At 40.5% G+C, this 25840-nt stretch overlaps 1 long non-coding RNA gene and 1 pseudogene across 3 annotated transcripts in view; both read left to right on the top strand.

The window, feature by feature from the left end:
- LOC144313891 (uncharacterized) overlaps window positions 1-13147 on the top strand; it is a 74574-nt gene extending 61427 nt beyond the window's left edge. For 2 of the 3 annotated variants that reach the window (XR_013379543.1, XR_013379542.1), the window contains 3 exons: window positions 5799-5940; window positions 11035-11119; window positions 12862-13147. This is a non-coding gene — a long non-coding RNA (uncharacterized LOC144313891). Of the gene's footprint in view, window positions 1-2269; window positions 4930-5798; window positions 5941-11034; window positions 11120-12861 lie in introns of those variants that run through there. The other variant, XR_013379541.1, reaches the window with a different exon arrangement.
- A 9039-nt stretch (window positions 13148-22186) lies between these two features.
- On the top strand, window positions 22187-23196 carry LOC144313373 (transcription factor BTF3 pseudogene; annotated as a pseudogene).
- Window positions 23197-25840: the final 2644 nt, after the last annotated feature.

Raw genomic sequence — 25840 nt, 5'->3', positions numbered from 1 at the left:
GAACTGGTGAGAAGTGTCCATTTGGGGTATCTATTTTCAAAGGAGCACTCACAGAACTTGCTTGATAGATTGGGTCAGGGACATAAGGAAAATAGAAGAATCAAGTATGACTCAGATCTTTGGCTTGAATACTCAGTGAAAGATGTCGCCATTTACTAAGAGAGGCAAGATGAGTGGAAGATGGCTCTGGGTTATGAGGGACGGGTGAAGCCAAGAATTCTATTCTGGCCATGGTAATTGGTGTTGAAGTGAATGTTGTGTAGGTGAGAGATAAACAACTTTTGATAAAAAATTTGAACTGTAGTTGGCATACAATATTGTATTAGTTTGAGGCATACAATATAGTGATTCAACAATTCTATACATTACAAAATGCTCACTACTATAACCGTGGTCACCATCTGCCATCGTACAAGGTTAGTGCAGTATTATTGACTGTATTCCCTATGCCATGCTTTCCATCCCCATAACTATTTTTGTAACTTGAAGTTTGTACCTCTTAGTCCCCTTCACCTATTTCACCTATCCCCACCTCCTCCCCTCTGGCAACCACCAGTTTGGTCTCTATATTTGTGAGTCTGTTTCTGTTCCCCACCCCCATTGGTTTGTTTGTTCATTTCTTTTGTTTTTGTTTTTGTATTTTTTTTTAGATTCCACCTATGAGTGGGATCATATGGTGTTTTTCTTTCTCTGTGTGACTTATTTCACTTAATATCCTCTAGGCCCATCCATTTGTGAACAGCAAGATGTCATTCTTTTTAATGGCTGAGCAATGTTCCATTAAATGTAACACACACACACACTCACACACACCCTGTATCTTCTTTATCCATTCATCTATAGATGGATATTTAGGTTGCTTCCGTATCTTTCTATTGTAAATAATACTACAATACACATGAGGGTGTATATATCCCTTCAAATTAGTGTTTTTGTTTTCTTTGAGTAACTATCCAGAAGTAGAATTACTGGATTATATGATATTTCTATCTTTAAGTTTTTGAGGGACTTCAATACTGTTTTCCACAGTGACTGCACCAGGTTACATTCCCATTAACAATGCACAAGGATTCTCTCTCTTTTTTTTTTTTTTTAGGATTCTCTTTTCTCTATATCCTCACCAACGCTTGTTCTTTCTTTCTTTCTTTCTTTCTTTCTTTCTTTCTTTCTTTCTTTCTTTCTTTCCTTCCTTCCTTCCTTCCTTCCTTCCTTCCTTCCTTCTTTTCTTTTCTTTTCTTTCTTTCTTTCGTTCTCTTTCTTTTGATACTAGTGACTAGTGTGAGGTGATATTTCATTGTGGTTTAATTTGCATTTCCATGATGATTGGTGATGTTGAGCATCTTTTCATGTGTCTGTTAGCCATTTGTATGTCTTCCTTGAAAAATTTCTATTTGGGTCTTTTAATTTTTAATCAGATTATTTAGTTTTTGTTTTGTTGTGGTGTTGAAATGTATGAGTTCTTTTTATATTTTGGATATCAACCTCTTATTGGATATACCATTTCCAAATATTTTCTCAGTAAGTTGCCTTTTCATTTTATTGATGGTCTCCTTTGCTGTGCAAAAGGTTTTTAGTTGATATAGTCCCAAATGTTTAGTTTTGGATTTGTTTCTTTGCCTGAGGAGACAGGTCCAGAAAAAAATATTGCAAAGGCTGATAACCAAGTGTTTTCTTTTAGGAGTTTTATGATTTCAGGTATTATGTTTAGGTCTTTAATCCATTTGAGTTTATTTTTGTGTATGGTGTAAGAAAGTGGTCCAGTTTCATTCTTTTGTATGTACCTGACCAGTTTTCCCAACAATATTTTTTGAAGAGACTTCTTGTCCTCATTGTATGCTTTAGCTTCCTTTGTCATAGATCTATTGATAGATAACTCATTTGAAAAATCATGCTCTAAAGGAAAACAAAGAATAAACCAGTAGCTGGAAGGCATTGTGGGGGCTAGTGAGTTGATTTTTTTGTGGATTTTATTTCTTGAAGTGGTTTTAGGTTCACAGAAAACTTGAGTAGTAGGTACAGAGATGTCCTATTTACCCCTTGCCCACTTCCCCCCCACACAACCTCCTCCACTATCAACATCCTCCACTAGAGTGGTACATTTGTTACAACTGATGAACTTACAATGACATGTCATCCTCACTCAGAGTCCATAGTTAATATTAGGGTTCACTGTCAGGGTTGTAAATTCTGGGGATTTGGACAAATGTATAATGATATGTATATACCATTAAAATATCATACAGGGTAGTGTCACTGCCCTAAAAATCCTATGCTCTGCCTATTCATGCCTTCCTTCCCCCTAGACCCTGGCAATTATTGACTTTTTAAAAATGATTTTGTTTTCTAAGAAGAAAGTCATTATAGTATAGTAGTATGCTGATGAAAATGTGGGAGAGAGAGAGAGAAAGAGAGAGAGAATTGTAGGCACAATGTTTTCGAGTAAGAGAAAGACCAGAGGATTTGATGTTTTGACAAAAAAAACCAGCCTGAGATATCAGCATAGATAGTGCTTCCATAACAAGTAGGAAATAGTGAATAATGGGGCAGAGGTAGGTCTGCTGATAAATATAGTGGTGAGAGGTAAGATGAGTCTTCTGATTTCTTAATTTTCTCAGTGAAATGAAAGAAACAAGGTTGTCACTTGAGAAAAAGGGGAAGTCAAGGAATGTTAGAGGAGACAGCTCAGTCAACAGGTTTTATTGAGCAACTACTATGTGCCAGTCACCATTTGGGGGCTCAGGGAAAGCAATAGTGAACAAAATCATGTCTGTGCCTTCTTAGAACTTACATTGTAGTAGATTCAAGAAGATGTGAGAGGTGAGAATGGGTATTAGCCAGTTTTGCTGCAATAATAAATGACCCAAATCTTCAACGGCTTACAACAAAAACAGTTTAAATCTCACCCATGCCAAATGTTAGCTGAGGGTCATGCACACCTCTGCCTCACTGTCTGCTCTACTCCAGACAGCGAGGAGACTAGAACTCTTCTCAGTCTTGTTCCTCTTCATTTGCAGATGTCAATTAGAAAATCAGCCCCTGTTTGGCAGGTGTCAACCTTGTGACACAAGGAATCAAGCAAGAGAGTTTACAGAAACATAGAGTAGTTTCTAGAGCTTTCTGAGTGCAGCATGCATTCCATTCCATCAGCCAAAGCAAGTCACATGGCCCAGCATGACACCAGTGGGATGGGAAGGTAAAGTCTTCCCACAAGAGACAACACAACTCATGAGACAGAGGGCAGGTAGAAATAGAGAACCCTCCACCTGGATGGGGAGTGCCTTTCTATTTTCACTCTGTCTAGGCATAGCGGTAGCCATTTGGACCACTTGTAAATCTATACATTCAGCCTCAGTGTTCCCCCTTAGCTACAGAGCGATACATCAGGCTGCCTTTGAGAGACTTGCCCAGGTCCTATAAATCTCTCAAACTCAACACTTCGCAAGCTGAACTCTATCTTTCCCTTCAGTCATTTCCCTGGATTCTCCATCTCCTTCAGAGATGTCAGATCCTCAGCGTCTCTCTCCTTGACTATAATCCTGAGCTTCAGACTTACCTTCCATCTTGTATGCAACCATCTAAAAATAGGAATCTCATTATAGGATCATCTCTATTACTTGGAAATAAATCCCCAAATCCTTAGCCCAGCCTCCAAAGACATTTGTCATGTAGCCTCATTTCTTGCCACACTCTTCTCAGCAAGCAGCTACACCAACTACCTAGTCCCCAAAGTTCTTTGGGTGTGTCACACCACGCCATATCTTCATGACTCTTCTCATGTTCTGGAAGAACTCTGCCTGAGAAGGCCCTCCACCTCTTGTCTTTCAAAGTCAGCTTGTCTTTCTCCTTCTTTGAAGTTTTTATGACTTTCACTCCCAATAGAGTACACCATTCTCTTCCGTACGTGTTGTGAACTTGTTGTTATCATCTATAAAACATTTTGTGCTTGCTTGTTTATATGTCTATCTCCTTGTTTTGGGGGGTTGTTGGGTGATCCTGCCCTTCTCTGGCCTCATGTTTTCACTTGGAGGATCTTCTGCTGGACTGTGCAGTCAGCCTCTCTTCCCACTCCTGACTTACTCCTCTCCATGGAGGAGGACTGACCTACCTGATTGGTGGGTGACATCCACTGGCCTCTGTTTCTCAATTGAGTGGAGCTAATCTACTGCAAGTTCAAAAGCACTAGAGATTCACTCTTGTTCTATTACCATTCCCTGAGCCAACAGTCTTGGGAAGTGGGTCTACTCTGCAGCCATCTTGAGAAGCCAGGAATCTTTTTTTTTTTTTTTACCCCCAGCTTTATTGAGATATAATTGACATACACATTGTGTAAGTTTAAGGCATACAACGTGTTAATTTGGTGCACTTAAATATTGTAAAAATGATTACCACTGTGCGGTTAGCTAATACCTTCATCGTGTCACATAATTACCTTTTTTTTCCCCCTGTGGTGAGAACACTTAAGATCTCTCACGTAGCAACTTTTGAGTATGTAATACAGTATTATTAACTATAATCACCATGCTGTTCATTGGATCCGCAAAACTTATTCATCTTATGACTAGAAGTGTGTGCCCTTTGGCCAAAAAACTCCCCACTTCCCCTTCCCCCAAGCCTCTGGTTACCACCGCTCTGCTGTTTCTAGGAGTTCAGGTTTCTGAGATTTCACATATAAGTGAGATCACTCAGTATATTTTTCTTTCTCTGGCTGACTTACTTCCCTTGGCACAATGTCCTCAAAGTCCATCCATGTCACAATGTCAGGATGTGAAGCTAGCAATCTTGGGAAGTCTGATCTCTGGACACAAACTTCTCCTTGGATGGACTCTTGGGAGTCCAAGGACTGCCAACTCATGTGTAAATTTGGATGATAAGTCTAGAGGCATTTTCTCCAGTCCTTATGTCAGTAACAATGTTGACATTCTGATACCGGTAAGTCCCTGTCCTTCTTTTTTGTTTTCCTTTTTTCCTTTCTTCCTTCTTCCTTCTCTTTTTTTTCCTTTCTTCCTTCCTTTTTTCTTTCTCCTTTCTTTCTCTCTCCCTCTTTCTGTCTCTCTCTCTCTTCCTTCCTACCTTCCTTACTTTCTTTAATTGTGAGCCCAGGAGAGAAAGAGAAGGTTATTATCAATACATTGCCTAAAATGCCAACATCCCTTCTAGGGAGAAGTACCCTTCCTATCTCATTCCTCTTTGAATTCTAAATGCCTTGTACATGTCCAGGCACATAACAGAACCTTGGTAAATATTTGTTAAATACGTATTTACTGGAGTATAATTTCAGTGCATGTAACATTAAAATTCGTTAAGTCTTAAATGTGTAGCCTGATGAATTTCAAGCCACATACACACTCTGGTAACCACTACCCCAATTGTTATAGAATTTCCATCCCTCTAGGAAATGTCCTTCTGCTTATTGCCAATCAATGTCTCCTTTCTGCTAGAAAAAAAAAACACTTTTCTGATTTCATTAACCATACCCTAATTTTGTTTGTTTTTTCACTTCATGTAACTGGAACCATATAGTGTGTATTTTTTTGGCAGGAAGGGGAATTGGCTTCTTTCACTCAGCATGATGTTTTTGAGATTCATTTATGTCATCCCATATATCAGTAGGTTTTTCTTTTTGTATTACTGTGTAGTATTCCATCATATAAATATACCAAAATGTTTATTCACTCTTCTATTGATGAGCATTTGGGGTTATTTTCAGGTTTTGATTATATGAATAAATCTCCTGTGAAAATTGTTGTACTTTTTTTTTTTTGTAAACACCTACACTCAGTTCTCTCTGGTATATGCAGGAGTGAATTCCTGGGTCGTTGGTTGGTGTATGTTGACTGTATGAAACTGCCAAACAATTGAATACTGCCAGGAAGTATGAGTAAAGCCCCTAGGAACATCTTTGTATACAGCTTTTTGTGGATACACATACAATTATCTTGGGTATGTACATGCAAGTGGAATAATTAAGTCATGTGGTAGGTGTATGTTACCTTTATTTGAAACTGCCAAACACTTTTCCAAATTGACTGTTTTATACTCCTGCTAGCAATGGTTGTATACTCATATACTCACCAACACCCAGTACTGTCTGTCTTTTTCAACTTTATTAATTTTTAAAGATTCATTTATTCATTTGAGAGAGAGAGAGAGAGAGGGACATGAGTGGAGGAAGGGACAGAGGGAGAGAAGCTTCAAACAGAGCCCCAAAATGCACTTCAGTCTCACTACATTGAGATCATGACTTGAGATGAAACCAAGAGTAGGCCATTCAACTGATTGAGTCATCCAGGCACCCCTGCCTTTTTTAATTTTAGATATTCTGCTGGGCTTAATTTGCATTTAATGATTGTTAATAATAACATCTATTCTAATTACTTCATTCTTTCACATATCACTTTATTAATTTCACATTTCATTGTGGCTTTGATTTACATTTTCCTAATGCAATAATAATATTGAGGATATTTTCATATATTTATTGGCTATTTGGATATCTTTTGTCAGGTGTCTAAAATCTTTAGCCCATTTTTTAAAGTTGGGTGTTTTGTATTTTTTTAAAAAAATAATTATTATGAATTCTTTATATATTCTGCATAATAATGAATCATTTGATATATATATATATATATATCTCAGATATATATCTATGTTAGATGTATATATGTCAGGTATATAGATACTGGTGGCAAATATTTTTCCCAGTCTGTGGCTTTCACTTTCTAAATGGTTGCTGAATAAATTGAAACATGTTTTTAATTGAGAGAGAACAGTTATTTAAGAAAACAGTAAAAAATACCATATTGGAAAGAGAAATAAATCTCCTTTAAAGGGAAGAATTACCTTGATAATTTTTAAAGAAGATTTTATTTATTTACTTGAGAGAGAGAGAGAGAGAGAGAGACAAAGCATGAGCGGGGGGAGGAGGCAGAGAGAGAAGGAGAAGCAGACTCCCCACCGAGCAGGGAGCCTGAAGAGAGGCTTGATCCTGGGACCCTGGGATCATGACCCAAGCTGAAGGCAGATGCCCAACTGACTGAGCCACCCAGGCTCCCTGTCTGTTGTTTTTTTTAATGATGTTTCTATATCTGATTTTCTTAGCACAGACATCACAGCCAGATAAAGTTTACAGTGAGTATGACCTTCACTGGATACATCGGCAGAATGGGTGGTTATTGTCATATTCCAGTGTTTTGCCGTCTTGGGTGGTTCTTAGAATTATCTGGGGAATCTTAAAGTCATTTTTAATATCAAGGCCCTGCACTTGGAGTTTCAGACTCAACCAGTGTAGGATGTGGCTGGGGCACTGATAGGTTTTATAAAATTTCCAAGTAATTTTCAATTGTAGCCTGCATTGAGAAGCATGGTTTAAATGGTTACTAAGATTTGAGATTAAGAGTTTGGTAGTAGAGGAGGCGCCTGGGTGATTCATTCACTTAAAGCAGATGACTCTTGGATCAAGCCCTGTGTGGGGCCTCACACTCTGTGGGGAGTCTGCCTGTGGATTCTCTTTCCCTCTTCCTGTCCCTCTGTCCCTCCTCCTACTCACATATGCTCTCTCTCTCCCCTAAAATAAGTAAATCTTTTTTTAAAAACAGTTTTGGAAGTAGTGGGGGCATATGGTTTGATGTTTGAGAGTAACAGTAGGGGCCTTCTCAAAGATAGAGTGTCTTATGGAATATTTAGTTTCATATAACAGAAATCCAGTCAAGTAAGCAGAAAGAGGAGAGAGAGAGAGACAGACAGAGAGAGAGAAGGAGAGTATTTATGGAAAGATATTGGGTACATCACAGAATCCAAGGAAAGCTGAACTAAGCCTCAAGAACTGGTGACTTTGTAGGAAAGTATGGACTGTCGGTCTAATGGTCCAGAATTAGAGGACTGCCCATCAGTACTCAGTCTTCTCATCCATTGATTCACATCCACCAGAGATCATCTGACTGGCCATACACAGCCAATGAATTGAATTTCCTTAAGGGCAAAGGTCCATTCCTGGTCCAACCAACTGTGCCAAAGCGCCATGGCCATATAATATGGTTATGGCTACAGGAATTCATTTGTGTGTGTGTGTGTGTGTGTGTGTGTGTGTGTGTGTGTGTGTTGGGGGCATAGTTCCCAAAGATAGTGAGTCTGGGCTGAGTAGGCATGCAAAAAAGAATAAGGACAACCCAGAAATATAAAAGGAAGAATATGGATGGAAAGAATGAAATAATTAGCATATGTGGTGTTATCAGCAACTCTTGAGTCTGTTTGATGAATTTTTACTGAAATTTTACAATCTCAACTTAGCTTCTTTCTGTCTTAAAGCATACTTCTCTAAGCCTATATTTCTTTCAATTATTTTGAGCAGAGAAAACCTAAACTAACCGAATAACTGTGATAAAAACATAGATGAGAATTCAAACTGCTGCAAAATAATATATTTATACATACATCAAAAACCCACTGTGATGATTTGTTTCCTGTTTTGTATTACTTGTTCCCCTGTTCGTTTATGCACACTTCTTCCTCACTCTAGCCCATCAGTATGAAACGTAAGATCTACATTTTTGTTGAATAAAAGAGGCATTCATACACATAACCTGTTTCAAGGCTCTGACACTGTTGCAGAGGGAAGTTTGAAAGAAGAGAATGGACACTGGTTGCATCATGTTAGTGGAAAGCAAAGCAAAGTCTGGAGCCCCTTTCTCAAGTTGCAGGGACTGCGATTAACTTAAGGGGGTGGTCACTGTTCAATAAATGCTTATTGAAATAAGTAAATTATTGGAATAAATGTTTATCGGAATATTTAACTCCTTGGGCTGATGGAGTGAAAAGTAGAGGGCCAAGAATGAGACTAATGACAGCCATATTGCTCTGCAGTTCTTTACGTGTGGCTATAGATCAAGAATGGCAATGAGAGTGCCTTCTGATTGATAATGATGGTGATGACAGGACAGGTGTCACTTCAGACATTTGATATCTGTCCCATCTCTGTACCCTATCTATGCATTTCTAGATAGGCATGTAGTATTCTACTTATTTAACCCAGTCGCTGTCAAATATTTTGTAAAGCATGAAAACTTTCCTCTCTTTTTGAAACAAATGTATTAAATGAGTAAAGCCAATGATAAAACTGACAAAATCAGAGTCACTCTGGTTGAAGTGGAGGTGGGGGACCCCAAGGCCTCCCACTAGGCCTTTCCCTAGCTCCCCACTCCCCAGTAGGCCCAGGGCCTCGAGATGTCATCATGGAACCCTGTGTACAGTAGGACCTTTTGAAAATCTAACACAGTTGGTTGGCTTGGTAAAGAATGCAGAAGCAACTGTTGAAGATCAACTGATAGGTACTTAGGATTAGAATATAACATTCAAAATAATATTGAATCAAATGCTTGATTCAAAGAAGCAGGCTTCTGGAGAGATGAGAAGGACTAGTATAACATGTCAAGAGGTTAGAGATCTGCATGAACATTTATCACCTTGAAAACAGAAGCAGCCAAGAAGTAATTTGAGAGAAGATTTAAGAAAACCACATTCCTAACATAAATTGCAGAATGTGGAGTTTAGATAATTCTTTTTTTTAAAAGATTCTAAAAAAAATAAAAAATAAAGATTCTATTTATGTATTCATGAGAGACACAGAGAGAGAGAGGCAGGCTCCATGCAGGGAGCCTGATGTGGGACTCGATCCTGGGACTCCAGGATCACACCCTGGGCTGAAAGAAGGCGCTCAACCACTGAGCCACCCAGGTGTCCCAAGTTAGATAATTCTGATAAAGGAATATCTTTTAGAGTTTCCACAATTCAAAAAAAAGAAAAGCTCAATGAGATAAATGATGTAATTAGGTCCTTTATGTCAGCAATTTGCAAACTTTAGAATGCATCAGAATCACCTGGAGGGCTTGTTACAACACAGATCGATGGGCCTCATCTCCAGTCCAAGGACTGGAGAATTTGCATTATCCTGGGAACTACACTTAGAGAATCTTGGCTCTACATTATTCTAATGGAGAAGAAGAAAGAAATGAGTAATAGTAGACATAGAAGGAATTTGGAGTGGGGGGGGCATAACCATATTCCTATTTATTTTCCTGGAATTTGTGATAACCATAAAGGGAAAGCCTGGAAGCAATCAGACACATACATTTACCTTTAGAAAAGAATGTTGCAGGAGTTCACAAAAAGGCGGGCAGCATCAGGCAACATAAGACTTGGAGTAGAAAGATGGCCTGAGAAAGATGGAAAGCCAAGACATTTCATTTCTGCTAGTATAATTGCAAGTAATGATGCCAGTGAGAGAGGAAATTAAATAACTTAAATGAGATTCTGAAAAACTAGGATTTCAAAAGTGCATGATAGAAAGGTAAAAGCAACGGTGAATGCAAGATGAGCCACGGGTCCTTTTAATAGCATAGTAAAGCTAAAATCCAAATGGAGCTGAAATTTGAAAGAAAAGACAAAGTACAGCCACAACAGCTTTGCCATGAACAGTTAATAGTACAGAGACTACAGAGAGCCTAATTCTCCTTGCTTTCGTTTTGTTATTGTTGTTGTTGTCGTTGTCGTTGTTGTTGTTGTTCATGAACATAGCTTTTTGTATTTTTAAGAGGAAGAGATTGTTGGATAACACCTAACATCTCTTAACACAGTAACATTTTCTGGAATCCAGCAAGAGCTAATAAAGAAAATTGCAAAGCAGTTTCACAAATCTTTAACAAGTCATGGTTATTTCACTAGCAAGATATGATGTCATGGGCAGATTAAAATTATTGTGTCTTATTTCCTAGATTCATACCATTTATTTCATTTTCTCATCTGACTGCGTAGTCAGTATTTCCCAAGACAATCAACAACAGTGATATCAACAACAGTGATAAGAGTGGGCATACCTGTCCAATTCCTAGATTTTGATGAGAGATTTTTAGTATTTCATCATTCAATATAATAGTTTATTATTTTTAGTAAGTTTTCTTTGCATATTCAGTTATTTTTTACCATTTGGTCTACTTTTTGTCCATTGTAAATGATTGTGACCTTTAAACATCTAATATGCAGACCTAGACGGTGCCTGAGTGAACCAACGGTTTTTCATTTGAATGAAATGCTCAACTGAGAAGATGAGCTATGATGCTGTCTAAAGGTACGTCTCAAAGCTTTCTAAGGGCTATTACATGGAAGAGGAATTAGTCTTATTCTAAAAAGACTCTCAGATAGAACAAGTGCTATAAAGCAGAAGCAAAAAACAATATGGATTTTTGTTGCACATAAGAATTTTTCTAGAAGTCACTACTGTCCAGGTATAGACAGTTTCTGGATATTGTTTCTGGCTCCTGGAAGTACTGGGTGGAAATTACTCTCTTTCCTCCCCACGTCACTGCCTTTTCCTCAAGAGAGCGGTATGATTTCCTGATTGGCCAAATGTCAAGAGTCTAGTAGAGGCTGTTTATGTTCTATATTTCTGTGTAAAATAGGTAGCATGTTGTCTTCAACAGTACATGGCAGGCCTCTCCCTCACAGGGTTGGGCAGGAGTCTGTTTTACACACCCAATCCTCCCCATGTGTATCACAAGGCCTAGGCCTAGACCTACCACCCACTACAACCTAGTTATACCTTAGTAAAGCTAATATTTTGGTCCCTGTGTTCCTTCTTATAGGTGTTCTGGTCATCAATTTCGATGCAGAGGGCATGGGGCTAGGTGGTTCTCTCCATCAATAAGCAATTCTCTGATACCTGGTGGGTGTCCTACAAATTCAACTCAATTCTGATCCTGCCAACCCAGAGATAGTGTCAGCTCCGGCAGGTTAAATGTTCAGTCCTGCGAGACTGACCCCACCCCCCGTCCCTGCCTTGTACACACCAACCACAAACCCAGGCTGCTACCTATACTTCAGACCAACTGGCTACAAACTGGAGGTTCTGACAACCCCCTCCACCTCAGGATACCCATTACAAGTCGAGGCTGTTACCTATACTTCTGACTGACTGGCTATAGATCACAGGTTCCAAAGATGCCTTTCTTGAGTTTGTTTAATTTGCTAGAGTGGCTCACAGGACCCAGGGAAATATTTTACTTACTAGATCACCAATTTATTATTAAAGGATGTACACTTAGAAACAGGCAGATTGAAGAGATGCACGGAGCAAGGTATGGGGAAAGGGCGTGGAGCTAACATGCTCTCTGAGCGTGCCCCTCTCCCTGAATCTCCACCTGTTCACAAACTGGGAGCTCTCTTAACCCTGTCCTTTTGGGTTTTTATGAAAGTTCCATTACAGAGGTGTGGTTGTTAAATCATTAGCCATCGGTGATTGAATTCAACCTGCAGGCCCTCTCTTCTCTCTAGAGGTCAAGGGGAGGAGTGGGAACTGAAAATTTCCACCCTCAGATCACATGGTTGGTTCCCCTGGTTACCAGTCTCCATCAACAGGTGCTTTCAGAAAGACACCTCATTAATGTAACAGCATTGACGGATCACTCTCATCACTTAGGAGATTCCAAAGGCTTTAGAAACTCTATACCAGAAATAGGGATGAAGACCAGATATATATTTCTTACCCTAAGTCACAAAATCACACTTCTTTTATTTCTCAACAGGTTCAGAACCCGGAGGGGAAAGAGAGTAAATTGATTAGCACCGTGAAATCTCGATGTTGTGGGTACCATAGAAAAGATCCAAGCATTGAATATGGCGATGGGGCCTATAGTTTCTTTCAGCCCTCTGACTGTATGACTCTGTAACGACTGTTCAATTTCATTCCCTTCTCTCACATGAGAAAGCAGAGTTGTGTAGGAGTCATTTGTGGCCTTTGACAGGAGAATGACCCCAATCAGGTTTGAAAAATATGGTTCAGATTTGCTTTTTTTTTTCTCTCTCTCTCTCTAGGATAATATTCAGGTCCAGCAAACAAAATGTCTCTTCTTAGAGCAGGGAAGACCAACCATCACAGAAGAGAGAAGTCAGTGGATGGACATGGATTAAATTCTGTTTTTCAACTTTTTTTGGTAATAGAAACTATGTTTTTGCTTCAGGAAGAAGTCTTAGATATGAAGGAAATGAAAGGAAGGGAGGAGGGATACCCATGAAAAAAACAAGAAATTCACCAGTACTTCTTGTTCTGTTTCTCTGAAGGTCACAATTACAGATATTTTGATAAAGACATCCTCTTTAATGCTTGTGGTCTTTTCACATGATGGGGAAAATACAGTTTGCGCTGTTTATTCAGAGCTGTCACCTTACCTTGAAATGTAGCAGAAGGTAGGAGGTTGGGGAAACAGAAGAAAAGGTTTTTCATTTTCCCCAAGACCATCTTCATCATTTTTTTCCTTTTTTTTTTCATAATTTTTCTAACCACACCTGAATGTGTCCTCTGTACTTTGCATCTTGATTTTCATGCTCGCTGTTGGAAACAATCCTCTGACTTAAGAATATGCACTTTAGAATATGAGAGTGTAACAGGGGGAATCATTATTTGGAGTTATTAGACTAGAAAAAGAATTTAAATCATTAATACACCACTGAAAAGAATCAATAATCTATCATCAAGTTTGTAATTAAACATACAAGATATAATAGGCGATAATTTCTTGAAATCTTTATTGCAAAAGACATTTTTATGTAAGATACTAAATAGTATGCATGTGGCCAGTACACAAATCCCTAGAGCAGGGAAATAAATTACTTTTTGAAATGAATATTAACAAGGGAATGCAAGCCCCCATAGAAGTAAAACCATCATAATTGCCATGAATCTCTGGGAAACCTGGGAACATGTGCCCAATGAAGATAATGTGTGGGTAAGAATTGAGTGGAATTCACTTGAATGGAATTTTTTAAAAATTCAGTCTGATAAATTTTTGGTTGCTTGTTGAAAGAGTGTGGTACCAGAAGGAAGACCCTCTTCAGAGTTTCCTAAAGGGACCCCACAGAACAAGACTTTGTTATCCGAGGAGAGTGCTTTATCCGCCCAAAACACATGCCTCCTTTGTGCATGAGGATGGTTACAGATGGTACTGGAGGAATCATCTGGAGGTAGCCTGGCCACTAGTTGGCCTTGCCTTTATCCTCCTACGTTCCAAATGTCTCTCTTATAGATCCTTCTCTCATTTTGTGTCCCTTAAAAGGAAAGAGAAGCAGATCCTTATAAGTAGAAGAGGTCTTACGGTCATCAAGGTTATGATCTGAAATGGTGGTATTTCCTAAATTAGACACAGTTCTCCTTAGAACTTCACTTTGACTGACCTAAATATGGCTTTTCTTTTGACAGAAAAGTAAATGAAAGCACAGCTAGTTCCCATTCCTGCAACTCTGAAGTCTGTCTGGAGTATATTTTGGTGTATTGTGTGTGTCATGGCATATCCACCTCAGTGACCCTTGTGATGCACCTGGGCTTCCTCTATCCCTTTGTCCCCTTTGTATACATTATATCCACTTGCAAGTTCCCTCTCTGTATTCAGCCCAGAGCTGAGTCATGTACACAGTGCAAATAAGGTACTACTGATGATGATGAAATCCTGGATAGTTGTAATGTGTGCACGTTGTCTTCAAATGGCAATAACAGTACAGGCCATTTGAATAGCGCCAGAAGCAATTTAAGGACTCACTGCCTGCCCACCAGGAGCACTCAAAAGTGAGAGTACTCAGCTCTCTTCTATTACTTCCTAGATATTTCTGATACCTCTGTCTTTGAAGTTTTAAAAATTAGATCAAGTCTTCCAACTTCATATTGCCTATAAGAAACCCACTTTATTTTTTTCACCTTGATCACTAATTTCTTTATTATTCAACAATTATTGGTGGAGCATCTATTACTACATCAAATTATTTATCAGTTATACAGCAGTGAAATATGCTGTCAAATTAGTCACTTTAATGGAATTTATTTTTTTTCATTTTTTCATTATTTTATTTTATTTTTTTATTGGAGTTCAATTTGTCAACATAAAGCGTAACACCCAGAAACCCACTTTAAATATAAGGACACATACAGATTGGAAGTCAATGGATGGAGAAAAATGCACTAACACTATTCGAAAGAAAGCAGGAGTAGCTGTATTAATTCAGACAGAGCAGACTCCAAAGTAAGGAAAGTTATCAGCATAAAGAAAGGCATTACACGGTGAGAAAGAGGCCATTCTTCAAGAAGATGTAACAATTTTTATCGTGTATGCCCCTAACAACAGCATAGCATCATAACTCTGTGAGCCAAAAATTAATAGAACTACAAGGTTTATAGATGAAACCACTATGACAGTTATAGACTTCCACACCCCTTTCTCAGAAATCGACCAATTCAGCAGGCACCCAGCTGAACTTAGCAACACTTTCAATTAATTGGGTGTAATGTAGACCATTCAACATGAGCAGAATACCCATTTTCTCAAGCTTAACACAAAACATTCAAGTTAGATCATGTGATAGGCATAAAATACATCTTAGCAAATTAAAAAAAAAAAGAAGAAATCATACAATGCTGCTCTTACACCACAATGGAATTAAGCTAGAAACCAATAACAGAAAGATAACTGGAAATTCCCCGAAATATGTGGAGATTAAACCACACACTTCTAAATGGCACATAGCTGAAAGGAGGAATTTCAAAATATTTTGAACCAAATAAAAATGAAAACACAACCTATCAAAATTTGTGGAATGCAAATGCAAAGAAAGCAGTCCTTCGAAACGTAAGAGTTTCGCTCGAGAAAGAAGAGCGACTTAAGACTAACATAAGCAGAAAGGAAAAAAAATGATAAGAATTAGAGCAGAAATCAATGAAGTTGAAAACAGGAAATCAGTGAAACCAAAAGACGGTTCTTTGAAAAGATCAATAAAATCAATAAGCCTCTAACCAGACTAAGAAAGAAAGAGAGAAGATAAAAAAATATTAATATCAGAAATGAAAGGAGACACGACTACCAACATGAACATTAAACAGATGATAAAGGAGTACTATTAAAAAATCTATGCCCACAAATTTTATAGCCTAGATAAAATGGACCGCGTCCTTGGAAGACACAGCCTGCCAAAACCCACACTTACAAATGTAGGTATACTTTTGTCATACAAAGCAGCAATTGCATTCCTTGGTATTACCCACAAGAGTTGAAAAGCTAAGTGCACACAAATACCTGCACACAAAATATATTTATAGCAGCTTCATTCATAATCACCAAAACTTAGAAGCCACCAAAAAAAATGTTCTCCAATAGGTAGATGGACAAACTGCAGTGCATCCAGACGATGGAATATATTATTCAGCACTAAAAAGAAATGAGCTAATAAGTCATGAAGAGACATAGAAGAACCTATACATGCATATTACTAAATGAAAAAGGCCAATATGAAAAGGCTCCATCCTGTATGATTCTGGGAATACAACATTCTGGAAAAGGCGCAACGAATGGACCATCAGTGGTTGCCAGGTGTTGGGGTGGGGAACAGGATGAAACCGGCAGGGTACAGAGGATCCTTAGGGCAGTGAACCCACTCTGTATGATACCATAATGGTAGATAGATGTTCTTATACATTCATCCAAACCTATAGAATGCCCCAGAATATTTTTAGGGTTTATCTCCCACTCTCTGTGGCTCACGTGTCTTACAAAGGCTTCCAGCAAGCTAGCCATTTCTTGCTCATCTGGCCTGATGAGCAAAATATCCATGTGATGTTCTGCAGGATGTCTCAACCATCCAGATCTCTCCATGAATTATAACAGAAAGCGGGAGAGTTAACATGGCCCTAGGGCAAAACTGTGAATGTAGATTGTTGTCTCCTATAACTAGTTCTGATTGGAATGGAAAAGAACCCATTGGCCGAATCATAATGCCACATGCTATGTACCTGAGGCCACCTTAATCTGCTCTGGCAAAAATCCCATATTTACTGTGGTAGCAGCAACTGGAACTTATATGCGGTTGACTTTACGGTAGTTTACTATTATTCTTCAGGCTCTGTATGATGTTTTCAGAAGTCGGACTGGTGAATTTAATAGAAATATGATGAGGACCACTGCTCTGCATCATTTAGATCAGCGGTCCCCAAATTTTGGCCTATGGGCAGAATCTGACCTACCGCCTGTTTTGTACACCCTGCAAGCTAAGAATGGTTTTTATTTATTTTTTTAAAAGATTTTATTTATTTATTTTTAGAGAGAGAGAGTGCAAATAGCAGAGAGAGAGGAAGAAGAATGGTTTTTACATTTTTAAATGGCTGGGGGAAAAATCAAAAGAATAATATTTTATGACACATGGAAATTATATGATACACAAGTTTCAGTGTCTATAAGTAAATCATTATTCAAACTCAGAAACATTATTTCGTTGACATATTTTCCAAGCTGCTTTGTGCTACTATAGCAAAGACAAATGGTTGTGCTAGATAGAGACCGTATGGCCTGCAAAGCCAAAAATATTCATCAACTCCTGCTTTAGATCCTTAAACGTGGCACTCATCTTTGCTGTCCTTCCCATTCTCTGGGGCATGGTATTATATTCTATCTTGACCCCAGAGGAGGGAGCTTCAGAAAATTCTTTCCACCTTTCCCACTATACTTGCCCTTATGCATAGGCCAAGGAACCAAGGTGGAGACTGTGCCAGTTCTGAAGTACGTCAATGTCAATTGCACATTCAGAAACTGGGAAAATGTGTCACTAGGTGGGTCCATGTAGGAGGACTTTGGCCAGGACTCCATTTATTGTCTGTTCTCTTATACCCCAGCTTGCACAAGGGAGCCGTAGTAACCCTTCAGGTATCCAGGTATCCACGTCAACAGCAATTGTCACATTGTTGTTTTGTTTTGTTTTGTTTTGTTTTTTGTTATTTCTCTTTCCTTAGTACAGTTGCTTTAAAAAGGGCCACAGGTCGCTTGGGTGAAGGACAGGAGAATTATTTTTTTTTATTTTTATTTATTTATGATAGTCACAGGAGAGAGAGAGAGAGAGAGAGAGGCAGAGACACAGGCAGAGGGAGAAGCAGGCTCCATGCACCGGGAGCCCGACGTGGGATTCGATCCCGGGTCTCCAGGATTGCGCCCTGGGCCAAAGGCAGGCGCCAAACCGCTGCGCCACCCAGGGATCCCCAGGAGAGTTATTATTATGTGTACTTGCAGAGGCGTCCTCTTCTTCCTGAGGAATGAGCCTCCTCGTCTGTTGATGGGTTCTGGGTCGGCTAAGTGGCTCAGGTCTGGCAATTGGGCAAGGGATGATGAATTGTTATGAGGACAAACTTCACTCAGCCACCTGGTCAATCATCCTTCATTTTTTCTGATTGTACAAACTGAGTAGTACCCTTGCTGGCTGCCCAGCTAGGCTTCCTCACAGCAATGGGGGGCCCTGTAATAGAGCCAGGTGCCCGCTCTTAGTCACCAGAAGACAAGGAGAGCCCCTTTGTAAGCTAGTGGGGAATTTCCCTGGCTTTCAAGCTTGGCTTTATTAAATGCCCCGGACTTTTATTTGTTTTTTGTAAAATATCAATGGAACCCAGGAATAGCCATTTGCTATGGTCTGGAGATTTGTATCCTCCATACCCCCAAATTCGTATGTTAGAATCCTAACCCCAAAGGTGATGATATTAGGAGGTGGGGCCTTCAGGAGGTGACTGAGTCACAAGGGTGGAGCCCTCATGAATGAGATAGTGTCCTCATAAAGAAGACCCCAGAAAGCTAAACTCACCCCTTCTGCGTGAGAGAACCCAGTGAGAAGATGGCCATCTATGAACCAGGAAGTGGCCCCATCAGACTCCGAATCTGCCAGCACCTTGACCCTGGACTTAGAAATCTCCAGAGCTATAGGAAATAAATTCCTGTTCTCTGTAAGGCAGTAGTGTAGGGTATTTTGTGCTGGTAGCTCAAATGGGCTTAGACACACCCATCTCTCTGTGGTTACAGCTCCTATTTCCTGGAACTTCTCAAGCACCTGCTCCCTCACGGCAACTAGTACATTCCCTTCCACTGGTGTCCCACTCCTATCCGCCCAGAGAGCACATTAGAATTGCAACTCCATTAGCATCCACTCAGGTTGGCTACCTTTTCTCAGCTTGCTGTGTTTTCAGCTGGGCCTATTATCAGATGTCCCATTTCCACTGAAACCTTTGCACTAATTTCCTGAGCACAAGCAGCCTAGGTTTCATATCTCGTTTCCCCATCCTATCTTCCCTGAAATCTCTGCTCTGGGTTCTTATTTACAGAGGTCAGTGCTTTGTTACGCTTTAAAAATTCATGGTAATATATTTGGTCCCAGGACTCGCCTGTGATGTCACAATATTTATTGTGGGTAATTTTTTCTTCCCTTTTTTCTTGGTTTAACTTTATATTGATCTGTGCTGGGAACATTTTCCATTTTTATCGAAATTTCGATGAGTCGAGTCCTTTTTAAACAAGGCATTTGCAGGGGGCCCAGGTAGGGAAGATGCTGGGGTCATGGTCCAGAGTAGCAGAACTTCTGAGGCATGGAGAGTACGCGTTGGAGCCTGTTCTTTTCTTTGACTTTATTTCTCTCAGTCGGCAGCTGCAAGGATAGTCACAGTTGTGGTTTCTTCCCTCCACCCTGCCTCAGTTACAGAAAGCTTCCTCCAAGAGGGCTTTTCCTCAGCCACCCCACTTCCTCTGCTGCTCCTGCATTTCATTTCTACTGGTTCAAACAAAGAAATATTGGGGTTACTCACTGGTGTAAGCCACTTACTCTCGAGAGCTGTGTTCTTTTGACATACTGGGCAGCAGGGAGCTTTATCTTGTGCAGTTTTTCTTTCCCTGCCATCTGGCAACCCTTGCCCAGAGTCCAGAGTCAGAGAGATACATTCTTCTTAAAGATGGAGCTTCTGCTTCTACTTCTGATCCTATCTGCGGCTTTAGGTAAACATCTGAGAAGACAAAAAGCAGTGCCAACTCCACCTTTCCCTTTAAAACTGGAGGGCTCATTCAGCCTTGGCTTTGATGTTCAAAGTTAGGTAAAGTTCCTAGTTTCTGAACCATAATACTGATCTCGGATGAGTTTCTAAGAAACTGGGCTCAGAAATTCCAAGATGGGATTTAATAAAATCTAAGGAGGCATCCAAGAATTTTAAGTCCTACTGCAGAGTTAGAAATAAAATGTTACCTCAGACTTAAAAATATTTTTCTCTATATGGACATGGTATGTTGGAGTGAGTTTGAGCTCTGTGCATGTTTGATTAGTGGAGTAAGGCATAGAGGTTCAGAGAACAGATTCTGGAATCAGGGAGCTCTGGGTTCCTATATTTAGAACCTCGGGCAAATAATTTCTCTCAGCTCCCATTTCTTCATCTGTAAATGGGGTTGATGATAGCGACCTTCTAGGGCTCTTATGAAGAATAAATTTAGATGATATATGCAAATCACTCAGCCCAGAGCCTCCTACATACAAAGCGCTTGATAAATGGCATCATCTGTCAGAGTGGGAAGAATGGGAAAGTTCCAATGGAATGTGGAGATTAAACTGTAGAGTAACAAACTGTAGAGTACCGGAGGCATATCTGGTGTAGCATCACTGTCCAGTTCTTCGTTAAATTGCCTCCTGGTCAGGAGGCAGCTTGCTCTAATAAAAAGCATGCTAACAGAGTCCTACAGACCTGGTCTCTCACCACAGTGCAGCCAGCTACTAACTGTATAACTTGAGCACATTACTTGACCTCTTTGGGAGGTTCATCATAACACCCATCTCAAGCGGTATTTCAAGATCAAAGAAAGATGATTTATGTTAAAATTCCCAGCATAGGTCAGGACTGGCTCTCTATGGTTCTGTGGATGTCTGACCTCTGTGCTGGGCTGTCATCACTCCTCTGTGCACTGCTTTTCTCCACGGAGGAAGAGCATAACTTGAAAGGGTTACTAATCCCTCGAAACCCTCTGATCACAGATAAATTCATTTCCCGATCCTGCCACGTAAGCCACTGATCTGGTTTTGATGACCTGATCACACATTGAGGACCACATTAAGGTTGTCAGTCAAAGCTGTACTCATGATCAAAGTTCTGGAGCAAGCCTTGCTCCCGCCCACGCACTGTGGGGATGGCACCAAGCGACATGATGGAAAAGATAACAGACCCCCACGGAGTCATTTGCTCACAGATCAAGCTCTTGCTCTGGCTGCTTGAAGAGTGGGAAACTCAGTGCTGGAAACTGATAACGACAGTTCACAGTTGGGTTGTTGTTGTTGTTTTAAAGATTTTATTTATTTATTTATTTATTTATTTATTTAATGTATTTATTTATATTTATTTTAGAGCTAGAGAGAGGGAGAGAGAAGGAGAGGAAGAGAAGGACAAACAGACTCTATGCTGAGCATAGAACACGAGGGGAGCTTGATCCCACAACCCTGAGATCATGACCTGAGCCAAAATCAAGAATCGAAAGATAAACTGATTTAACCACCCAGGCACCCTGACAGGTCATAGTTTTATTGACTGTTTTAGATGAATGCATATGTATCAAAAAAAAAATCCACATGAAAGTTATAAAACATGCACAAAAACTATGTTTTTTTAAAAAATAAATTTCTTGGGGCATCTGGGTGGCTCAGTGGTTGAGCATCTGCCCTCAGCTCAGGTCATGATTCCAGGGTCCCGGGATCGAGTCCCCCATCAGGCTCGCTGTGGGGAACCTGCTTCTCCCTCTGCCTGTGTCTTTGCCTCTCTCTGTGTGTCTCTCTTGAATAAATATATAAAATATTTACAAATAAATAAATAAATAGTAAATTTCTTATTGAAAAGGTTAGTTTTCAACTAATCAACCCAATTAAAAGTTTTTGGAAAATCTGGTCAAACAAGCAGAATGGACAACTGTGGGTAGAAAATGAATTTAAAATTGCTTTTTTAGGGTTGCCTGGGTGGTCCAGGCTGTTAAACGCCTGATTCTTGGTTTCGGCTCAGGTCATGATCTCAGCCCCACCTCGGGCTCCCTGCTCAGTGAGGAGTCTGCTTATCCCTCTTCCTCTGCTCCTCCCCCTGCGCGATCTCTTTCTATCTCTCTCAAATAAATAAATATATAAAAAATATTTTTAAATGGTTTTTAAACTCAGAAAGTCCTACAAACCTGTAAAATCTTTTACTGGGAAAACATACAAACTAGCAAAAAATATAAAGAACTGATTTTACATCCCCACGTCTGTGCACCTAATCTCAGGGGGGTCCACCCTGAGAACCCGGAGCTCCAACCCTCCTCCCCACCCCGCCACCCTATCCCATTTCCTCTCCACCAAGATGAAAGAAACTACCCTGAACCAGGAGAAACTTGCCAAACTGCAAGCACAAGTGCTCAGTGTTGGGAAAGGAACTGCTCCCCAAAAGAAGGTGGTTCACAGAACTGGCTACAGTGGGTGATGAAAAACTTCAGTTCCCCTTAAAGAAGGTAGGGTTACACAGTATCTCTGGTATTGAAGAGGTGAATATGTTCACAAACCAAGGGACAGTGACCCAAGGTAACAACGCTAACGTTGAGGCATCGCTGGCTGAGAACACTTTCACCATCTCAGGCCACCCTGAGAAATGCTACCCAGTATCTCAAACCATCTTGGTACAGATGGTCCGACTGGTCTCAGAAGTTTCGCTGAAGCTCTGCCCAAACAATCCATGGATGGAAAAGCACCACTTGCTACTGGAGACGAGGAGGAGGAGGATGGAGTTCCAGATCTTGTGGAGAATTTTGATGAAGCTTCCAAGAATGGAGCAAACTGAATTGACGCAACTTCTGAAGAAGATAAAACGTGAAGAAGTTACTGGGAGCTGCTGTTTTATGTTATGACTGCTTTTTAAAATTTTGTTCATGGATCTGATGAAATCTAGATCTCTGATATTTTTAAGCCCAAGCCCCTGAGACACTGCAGCTCTTTCCAATTTTTGCTTCTTCACAATACATTCTTTGCAGCTAACTATGCTAAAGAAACCTGGGAATAAAGTTTGGAACAAGGTTAGTATAGTTCTTTGCCTAGAATACAGATTGATTGATTGATTGATTGATTGAAGGGAAATCCAATGCAACATACACTTATTGAGAGCCAAATATGCAGAACAAACATTTCAGGAAGTAAGGGCTAAGCCTTTTCTATCCAGCTGCAATGATTTCCCTCATCCTCAGCTTTGTTCTTCACCAAGCCAACCAGATTCATGGGCATGACTTTCCATGGGGCGTTGAATGTTCTAGTTTGAATATTTTCTCTTCACTTGCTCTGGAAAAACATCCTCCCACAAAAGATGTTTAGATTAAAGGTAGTTGTAAGGATGAAACAAAATAAACCACCACCACCAACAAAACAGAGAGAAAAAGCAGAAGTAGATTAAAGGCAGAGAGTGTAACTGAAGTGGTAGGTTCTTGTGTGTGTGTGCGTGTGTGTGTGTGTGCGCGCGCGCGCGTCTATCATTCTTTTTATTTTTTCTTTTTCTTTTTAAAATATATTTTTATTGGAATTTGATTTACCAACATATAATATAACCCCCAGTGCTCATCCTGTCAAGTGCCCCCTCAGTGCCCGTCGCCCAGTCACCCCGTCCCCCCACCCACCTCCCCTTCCACTACCCCTTGTTCTTTTCCCAGAGTTAGGAGTCTCTCATGGTTTTATCTTTTATTTCATTGGCACATTGATTTGTACACAGAAAGCAAAGTTGTTTATAGAAAGCTAATCGTGGCATGTAATATGGCTGGTAATCTTTGATGAAATTTGATTAAAGATTTTAAATGGCAAAGGAAGATGAAAAGAGAGAAAGAGAAAAAGAAAAAAGAAAGAAAGAAAGAATAAAGAAAGAAAGAAAGAAAGAAAGAAAGAAAGAAAGAAAGAAAGAAAGAAAGAACAAACTGCTGTGACCCTGCATATCTGGAGAAACTCAAATTGGCAAATAACCCTTAGATGCTTTCTCCAAATATACTTATTTTTAAGACAAAAATGGGATCCTTCCATATAAATTTTCACCCCACATAATTGAATTTATTGAGTCTTCATTATTGACTATGTAGTTTGTTTCTATATTTTTGCTGTTACAAATTTTGCAGAGCAGAAATCGCTGTAGAGATTTGAGGGGAAAAAATGTATGGGGGAAAAAAATTCTACAAAATGGGCAAAACTGCTTAGAGGTATATAAGCTTCAACAGAAACCACCCTCCGTGGTAGATCAAAAGGATCACTACACACCCAGTCCCTGGGATTATTATTATTTTAATGTTTTTTAGAGAGAAAGAGAGAGCAGGAGAGAGCAAGCCCACATGCACATGCGCTCAAGTTGAGGGAGCGGAGAGGGAGAGAATCCTCAAGCAGACTCCCTGCCCATCGTGGAGCCCCCTCCATGCAGGGCTCCATCTCACAACCCCGAGATCATGACCAGAGCAGAAACCAAGATTGGGGTGCTTAACCAGCTGCACTACCCAGGCACCCCCCAGGAATTATTATTTTTGATCAAATTAAAATTCCAATCAAACTTCCATTTTACCAGCTGGTTTCCCTCTGGTGTACCCAGCACCCCATTTCCTCATGTCTTGGCCTCCCCCATCTCTCTTGTCCCGTGTGCTACTGCATTCCCTGCCAGCCCAACATCTCCCTTGTCTCCTGTCTTTCTAGAACACCTGCCCTGCAGGTTTCCTCTACCATCCACTTTCTGCCCTCCTGCCTGCTGAGCACTGCTGGAGAAAAACCAGGTGTCACTGGGTACGTTTGCTCCCCAGCCTGGACTGCCCTCCCAACCCTGCCCCTACCTTCCACCCTAACACAAGCCTCTTGTGTCGTCCCTCTTCCCAATCTCCATGATTCGTTTATCCTGCCTGCTGGCTGCATGGCCCCAGCTGTACTCCTCCATCCCATGAAGCCTCTGATTCTCAGTTTGTGAAATAAAGGTAACACTGGCTTCCTTTGACAGGAAGCGGGAGGAAGAATGAAGTTTCTAATACACTCGACAATGAGGGAAAAAAAGATTTCCTCCTGGAATTAAACTAGAAAACTCTCAACCAGGGGAGGGGATTATGTCTGTGGCCTTTAAACCACAACGCTGTCTTGTCAATGCGTGTTGCAGTGATTGGGCAATGTGCAGGATCCAAGCAGAAGGGGGGGTGTAGCGCGCAGCCCACAAACCAGAGTGGCACATAGAGGCTTGGAAGACAGCAGATTCCCCTCCGAGGGTCCTGAGGGTCTACACCGCAGGCCCCAGGCTTTTGCACACCCACTCCTGCTTTGATTGGGGGTGGAGAGACCCAGCCCAGGCTCTGTCTTTGTTCTCAGGACCCTTCCCCACTCAGCTTGCGGGAGAGCCGGACGCTATCAGAGGCACTCGGTATAAGGCCATGTTCTTTCTTCAGTGTTCAATGAACATATCCTGTCTCATCAACGACTTCCCCTCCTGTTTTCCAGGAACCACATCGTGAGTGGGCCTGAAAGCTTGGCCAAGCCTCCCTCTCCCCTTGGTGCCACTGAGACGGAGCACCCACTTTGCAGTCAGGTGTGTATGCTCCCCTCCTGGCTGTGCCACCTGCTAACTGTGCTCATGACAAAGTCATTTCACCTCATGAGGGGTCCCCTGGAAAAGAGCTAATACACCTGATCTCAAACAACACGGATTTGAACTGCGGGGGTCCACGTACACGTGGGTTCTTTTTTTTTTGATAAATACAGTGCTGTAAATTTATTTTCTATTCCTTATTTACTTATTTAGTCATTAAAAGTAATCTCTACACCCAACGTGGGGCTCAGACTCATAACCCTGAGATTAAGAGTCACATGCCTACTGACTGAGCCAGCCAGGCGCCCCCTTTATGATTTTCTTAATAACATTTGGTTTTCTCAGGACTCCTGGGGGGCTCAGTGGTTGAGCATCTGCCTTCAGCTCAGGGCGTGATCCTGGAGTCCCAGGATCGAGTCCCACGTTGGGTTCCCCACG

This window comes from Canis aureus, chromosome 5 (genome assembly GCF_053574225.1).
Source record: "Canis aureus isolate CA01 chromosome 5, VMU_Caureus_v.1.0, whole genome shotgun sequence".
In the NCBI taxonomy this organism is placed as follows: domain Eukaryota; kingdom Metazoa; phylum Chordata; class Mammalia; order Carnivora; family Canidae; genus Canis; species Canis aureus.
Note: the sequence above shows the minus strand (reverse complement) of the source record. Positions and strands in the feature narration are given on the sequence as shown.